Genomic DNA, 6737 nt, shown 5'->3' with positions numbered 1-6737 from the left:
CCAGCGCGTGTGCCTCTGTGGCCTTGGCCAGACATGGTTACCCTAGACTTGGGGAAACAGGCCCAGCCCGGCGGGGTCCCAGGAGGTGGGCGGGGCCAGCGGCCAGTCCAGCCCCAGACGCTGGCCTGCTTGGGCTGAGAGGACCTCGGTGGTGGTGGGGGGTCTCTGGGTAGACCCGCAGAGCGGCCGTCGGACACCCGGGCCCCTTCCCAGGTCCTCTGGACCCGCAGTCGCCTGCGCGTGGCCCAGCACGTGGGATCTGCGTGTCTGTCCCTGGGAGGACATGGCCACTGACATAGGGCGACCGGCTCCAGCCCGCCCCTCGCCCTGTGGCCCCTGCTGCAGAGACCCTTTTCCCAACTAAGGTCCCACCCACGGGGGCGGGCGGACAAGTCCGAGCCTGGGGGTGCCTCAGTCTCCGCTCCCGGGCAGGGGTGGGGTGAAGACACGAGGCTCTTCCTGGTCTGCGCTTGGCTGTGGGAACCTGGCAGGGGCAGAATGGGGGGGCCCCATCCTGCACCCCACTGCCTTCTTGTGCTTTGGAAGGTCCCAGCCAGGAGGCTGCGTGCCGGTGGCACTGACTGGGGAGGGACCAGCTCCTAAGCCCCGTGGGTCCTGGCGGTGTCCCAGGGTCTGGGGGGCCTCGACGGGGTCATGGGACCTCGTCCAGGTTGGAGGGGGGGTCTTGGGTGCGCAGAGACCTGGCTGCCCTCCCGTGACCGGTACAGACCCCTGAGAGTCTGCGCCCCCAACTCCCTTCATCCCCTGCAGGCTCAGAGAAGGGGCCACAGCCTCGGGGCGCTGTAGTGGGAGCCCCAACTTGGGGGTCCCGCCCGCCTGTGTCCAGGCTTGTCTTCCTTCCCTGAGCCTCACTGCCCCTGTGAGCTGAAGACGCCGCCCCTGCCTGGGAGGGAGATGGACAGCAGCCGCCTGGAGGGGCCCATACGCGGGCTGGGTGCGGGGCTCCGGGACCCCCCCAAGATGTTCAGCCTGGGTGGAGGGTGGGCTGGGAGAGGGCGCCAGGCTGGGCGGAAAGGGCCTTAGGCTGGGCGGACAGAGAGTGCCGGACTGGGGGGAATGGATGGTGTGGGCGGGGGGCTAGCTGGAGGGGTCTGCCTTGTGTCAGGGGATGGGTCTGCGCTTGCAGCCGGGATGGCCTGAGGCTCTGGGGGTGACTCGTGGCCCCCCTGAGCTGCCCCGGAGTGAGCGCCGTGGTGGGCGCTGTGGCGGCGTCGCCAGCAGGGGGCAGCAGAGGCCATGCAGCAGGACACGCCTGCAGCCCAAGGCAGCTCCGCTCTCCCGATGAGGAAACTGAGGCTGGCGCAGTGCACGGCTCACCTGGATGCCGGGCGCCGTGGCCGTGGGGGAGCATGCACCCTGAGTCATGCCTCTCCCTTGCGGTGGGATCCTGGGGAGCCCACACCTCAGCTCTGAGGGTAAACTCGGCCCCCTGGGGTAGGCACCCCTGGAGGGTACACAGGGGCTGCCAGCCACCTGTCAGGGGTGCCAGGGTGAAGGGGGTTCAAGGCTCTGTGGGATTTTCTGGGGTGTGTGGACTGGGGGTGCCCCACTTTCCTGGCTCTGAGAGGGTTCCCCATGGCAAGAATGGCTGGGCCAGGCCTGGGGACCCGGCCTGAGCCCCAGCTCCCTCCTGCCCTCACTGTGCCCCATATCGGGGTCTGCAGGGACCCAAGGGCATAACCCCAAGATGGGGTCACCAGGAGACCCTGTCAGAAGCTGCCTCGTGTCCTGGGGGAACCTGGAGTCGGTGTGCAAACCTGGGCTGCTGGACGCCACCCTGGGGCGCAGTGATTGTGGGGTGCTGGCAGTGGGGGTGGCACCTCAGGCTTCATTTGGGCTCCCCTCCCTTGGGAGCCCCTCGGTCCTGCAGCCCCCATGGGCTCTGCCCAGCCCCCTCTCCCGCCCCACGCTTGGCTGGGGCAGAGAGCAGAGGGTCTGCCGGGGAGGGGGTGGGAGGGGGGAACCTGGGAAGCCCCTGTGCCCTCCGCACGCTGCTCCTGGCCGCGGGAGCCCTTCCAGAAACTCTGGGGAGTCCTGTGCACGCTGCTGCCCCTTTGACAAGGGGGAAACTGAGTCTTGAAGCAGTGTCCAGGGCCTTGTGAGGAACAAGCTGGCCTGGGTTCGAGTGTTCTTGCCCTGCCTGTACGTGCCAGCCGGGGGCCCCATCTGGGAGCGTCCCCCAGGGCAGGACCCCGAGCAGAACTCTGTGTGGCCCCGTGTCTCTATCTGAGCCTCACACCGAGATGGGGGGGGGTGTGCTCTGGGAGACGCCCCCTGGAGTCTCCTCGCCTCTGTGGGAGGGGTGCGGCCAGAGCAGGCCCCAAGGCAGGGTCCCTGGCCCCCTCCCGCCGTGGGCTGCAGGCCTCGCCCGCCGGCGCCTTTCGCAGGCAGGTCCTCCCTCTCCCTGCACCTGCTTTGGCTCCCATGCACCACCTGCCCGGACTCTGGGCGCATCCCCAGGACCCCGAGGCCTCGCTGCTCAGGGCTTTGACCCGGCGGGGGGCAGGCCCCTAAGCCGGCGCTTCTGCCGCTGCAGCGCGGTGGTGCCCTCGAGCCGGGGCCGCTGACATGGCGCCCTCCTGGCCTGGAGTTCCGGCGGACAGACACGGCTGCAGCAAGGCCGGCATCCCGCACGGGGGCGGGTGGTGTGCACCTTCACGGCAGCCGCTGACATTTTATAGAGCACATTCGCACATAATCCAATTGAAGCCACAATATCGAGAACATCTTATCTCATCACAAATTGAAATTATATCATATTCCTCTTTTCTTAAATTAAAAAGCTGAAGCCTTTTAGTTTGCTCTCACATGGTCGTGTAAAACTTAATCGGCGGCTTTAACGACATTATTTTTCAATATGGGTCATTTCGATTCTCGTTTACCCACAAGGAGAACTTCCTGCCGCAGGTGCGTGGCTGTGCGGGGCGCGGGGCCATGCCTGCTGCCGGTCCACGCAGCATGGCGGGCTCCCCGGGTTCCCCCCTGCCCCCAGTGTGGAGCCGACAGTGGCCCTGAGCCGACCCCAGGATGTCACCCGGCAGAGAGGAGGGTGGGCGCCGGGGCCTGCTTTCCCTGAGCCTGGCTCCTCGGGAGTGGGGACCCTCCTCAGGGTGGGGGAGGGTGGCCTTCCCGAGGGGTCAGCCAGCAGCGCCTGCCCCGCGCACGCCGGGCCCTGTGAGTGCTGGACGGGCGGGAGGGCGGCCGGCGGGTGCCAGGGGCAGAGTGGAGGCACCGAGGGGGCGCCTGGTCCCCGGACACTGGGCAGCTGGGCTTCGGCCTGCCATGTGCGCGCCCATCCCCTGCACTGGGGCCGCCCTGGCCACTGACCGTGCAGCCTCTGGCCTCCCGGCACAGCCGCCCAGCGCAGCCCCGAGCCGGTCACTCACCAGGGATGCCTTTGCCACAGCCCAGGCTGAAGATGGAGGCCTCCGGTCCGATGCCGTGGGTAAATCCCAGAGGGCCCTGGGGACCAGGCAAGGGGCCTGGGAGGGGCCAGGGGCGAGGGCTGCTGATGTGGCCACACCTCGCCTCCCTCTCGCCCCTTCGCCACGGCTGACTCGGGGGAGAGCTCCCAGCCCCCTATGGCCCCTTTGCCCTGCCCAGGTGTCTGCTCCAGCCAGAGTGCAGGGGCCAGCCTCCCGGGGCCTCAGGGCCTTTGCACTAGCTGCCCCCAGCCCCCCGTCCTCCATGCTCCTCCCCAGGGCTCACCGTTCCTGCATCCCCTGCAGCAGGTTCTGCGTCCTTGTTTGCTGACCCATCAGCTTGGGGCTCCTCAAGGCCGGGGAGGGTCCCTGCTCACTGCTGCGCCTGTAGCACCGGAGGGCCAGAATTCCGGGGAGACCACTGACCCCCACCCTTCCCGTCTCCGTAGAACATAATTCCCCCGGAGCAAGCATCGGCAGTCCCTCCACCAGAGAAGGCAAGCAGGGGTCTCAGGGTGAGGCCGGGGTAACGGGGAGACCCCAGAGGGTTTGTTGGGGATGGGGGTAGATTCAGACACTCACTTAGGCAGATTGTGGGGAGCTGAGGGGCCATCCAGTCAGGCGCGTGGGCGGCCTGGGGTGGGGGAGGGGGTGCTCAGGGCAGGAGGCATTTGAGAGCAAGAGGACGGGAAGGGGGGCCACGGAGGGCCTGTGTGGATGCCCCAAGGGGTCATAGGAACCCCCCGAGACCACTTCAGTGCGTCCAGTGGAAATAGGGCCATAAACACACGCCACCTGCGCCGGTTCAAACTGCCCAGCAGCCACATTAAAAATATAAGTGAAAAGAGGAGGAAAAGATTGTAATAGGATATTTCGTTTAACCCAGTATATCTAAAATGCCATCGTGCCAACGTGTGAGCAGTATAAACACCAACGAGCACCTTTGCATCCCTTCCCCGCCAGGCCTGGAGCTGGTGGCCCCACGCTGGACGGGGCAGTGAGAGAGGATGCGGCTTTCTGGACAGGGAGGACCCCGAGACGCCCCTCCTCTCCGGGGGCGGTGGGACCCCCGCGCGTGGGGCAGGGAGGGTCCTTGCTGCTCTGGGGGTGGAGAGCCCCTGTTGCCCCTGGGGCGTGTCGGCTGCCACGGTCCCCCCAGCCCTGACCCTGCAGGCCTCCTGTCCCCTCGCGGGCTTCCAGCTTGCCCCACACTTGGGTGACCGAGTCCCTGAGCTTTTGTCCGGCCGTTGTGACCACACAGCGCCGACGTGTCCAGTACCAAGTCGTACACGCGAAGGCCTCCGCAGCGTCCTTGGCCTGAACCGCAGTTGCCCGCCGGCCCCATCCCTGTGCCCATTGCAGAGGGTGACCCGGAGCGCAGTGCTCGCACACAGGGGATGTGCCCGGCTGAGGAGGAAGGACGCGCGGCTCGGCGACAGCAGGGAGGAACCTCGAGGCACCACACTCCACCCAGGTTAGACCCCGGCAGCGGCAGATGCCCGGGGCAGAGTGCAGGTGAGTGCTGCCGGGGCGGTGAGGGGCAGGCCAAGGGGCACAGGTGATGGACCAGGTGACAGGCTCGATCAGGGCTCCCAGGAGAACCAGAGCCCCGGGAGAGACCTGCACACGGGAGATGTACAAAGTGTCCCACGCATCGTGGGAACAGACGTGTCCGAAACCCGCAGGGCGGGCCGTGGAGCTGGCGGCTCCGATGCGGGGTCTGGACGAACCCCACAGGGGAGGCTCGCTGGCCGAGGAAGCAGGGGAAGGGTCTCCTCCCGTAAAAGCTTCAGCCGAGGGTTTACCTCATTGTGGACGCAACACTTTAGTGAATCGCAGATGGAGGCGGCCACAGGTGCAGTCAGCTGACTGATGATTTCACACACCAGCCTTTCGGTTTATCAACCAGCCACGAAGGATCCCTGCAGCTACGGTCGGGCCAGTGCTTGTGTGGCACATCGCCTGGCCACGTTGACCCCAGAACCCAACCATTACAGTGATGGTTGCAAAATTCTGGGAATGCGCTAAAAAAGAATAAACCCACTGAATTTACACTGTAAATGGCGAGTTATATCTCAGTATGTGAATTGTATCTCAACAAAGCTCTTACCAAAAAAAGAAAGATTAAGGTCTATGCTACAACCCTGAAAACTCCCCCTCCCAGGGTCCCCGCTGGATGTCACTGCTGGGTGACAGCCTGGGGCTCAGGGGCGGCAGCAGCCGCTTTGGGGCCATGAGGCGGGAGGCATGGGTGACGCACTGGGGAAGCCAGAGCAGGGAGTGGAAGTCACCTGGGCCTTGGACGGTGCCGCTGAGTCACACACAGCCAGCCCTTGGCTGCCTGTCCCTGGATGGCTTGTTTTAAGGTGTCATCATTTGCATAATAAAGTGCCACAAACTGGTGGGATTAAAACAATAGAAATTTATTCTCTCACAGCTCTGGAGGTCAGAAATCCCAAATCAAGGTGTGGGTGAGGCCACGCCCCCCCTCAGGGCTCCAGGGGGGCTCCTTACTTGGCTCGTCCCTTGCTCTCTGCCCCTGGCTCCCCACGGCAGTCCCCTCTGTGTCTCTTCCTGTAAAGACATGCCTGCCTTCAGCACCTCGTCCTAACTCGGGATACACCTGCGAAGACCCTCTCTCCGAGGCAGGCCACACACAGGGGCTCTGGGAGGACAGGAAGTTTTGGGGACACGATTTCACTCACTCCATGATGGATAATCCTGTCATTGTTTAAGACGCTTTTACTCAGGGTTTCTGTTTGTCCATGAAAGCATGTTCGCTGGTGCAGAATTTCGTTTCCGGAGTCGGGCTACAAGTGCCTGAACCCCAGACCATGGGCCATCTAAATGTAGGGAGCCGGGCATGAGCCGGGAGGACCCTGTTCCTGGTCGGGAAGGGGGAGCCCCAAGAACATGGGGCCCAAGCCACGGACTGATCAAGGCGGGAAAGAGAGACGCGTTCAGGCTGACCACATGTGCCGTCCACTCGCAGCCTTCCCGAAGTCGCCAGGAGAGACAGATGGACTGAAGGTGCCGGCCTGAACGCGGGGGGAGGAAATCAGGGACCTGCGAAGACAGCTGTTCTGGGGGGCAGACAATGCAACTGATCAAAGATCCCGCAGTGGGAGCTGGTGGGCAGGAGCTGGGGCTCCAAGCCAAGGCGGGGGCAGAAGAGGAGGTGGGGCTGGGCAGACAGGGCTTGGGGCTCTGGGACCCTGTGACACGACCACTGGGAAAATAATGGGGTCCAGAAGTAGCCAGGCGGGACCTCGGGGAGTCCCAGACCAGGAGGGG

The sequence above is a fragment of the Tamandua tetradactyla genome, chromosome 23 (genome assembly GCF_023851605.1).
Source record: "Tamandua tetradactyla isolate mTamTet1 chromosome 23, mTamTet1.pri, whole genome shotgun sequence".
In the NCBI taxonomy this organism is placed as follows: domain Eukaryota; kingdom Metazoa; phylum Chordata; class Mammalia; order Pilosa; family Myrmecophagidae; genus Tamandua; species Tamandua tetradactyla.
Note: the sequence above shows the minus strand (reverse complement) of the source record.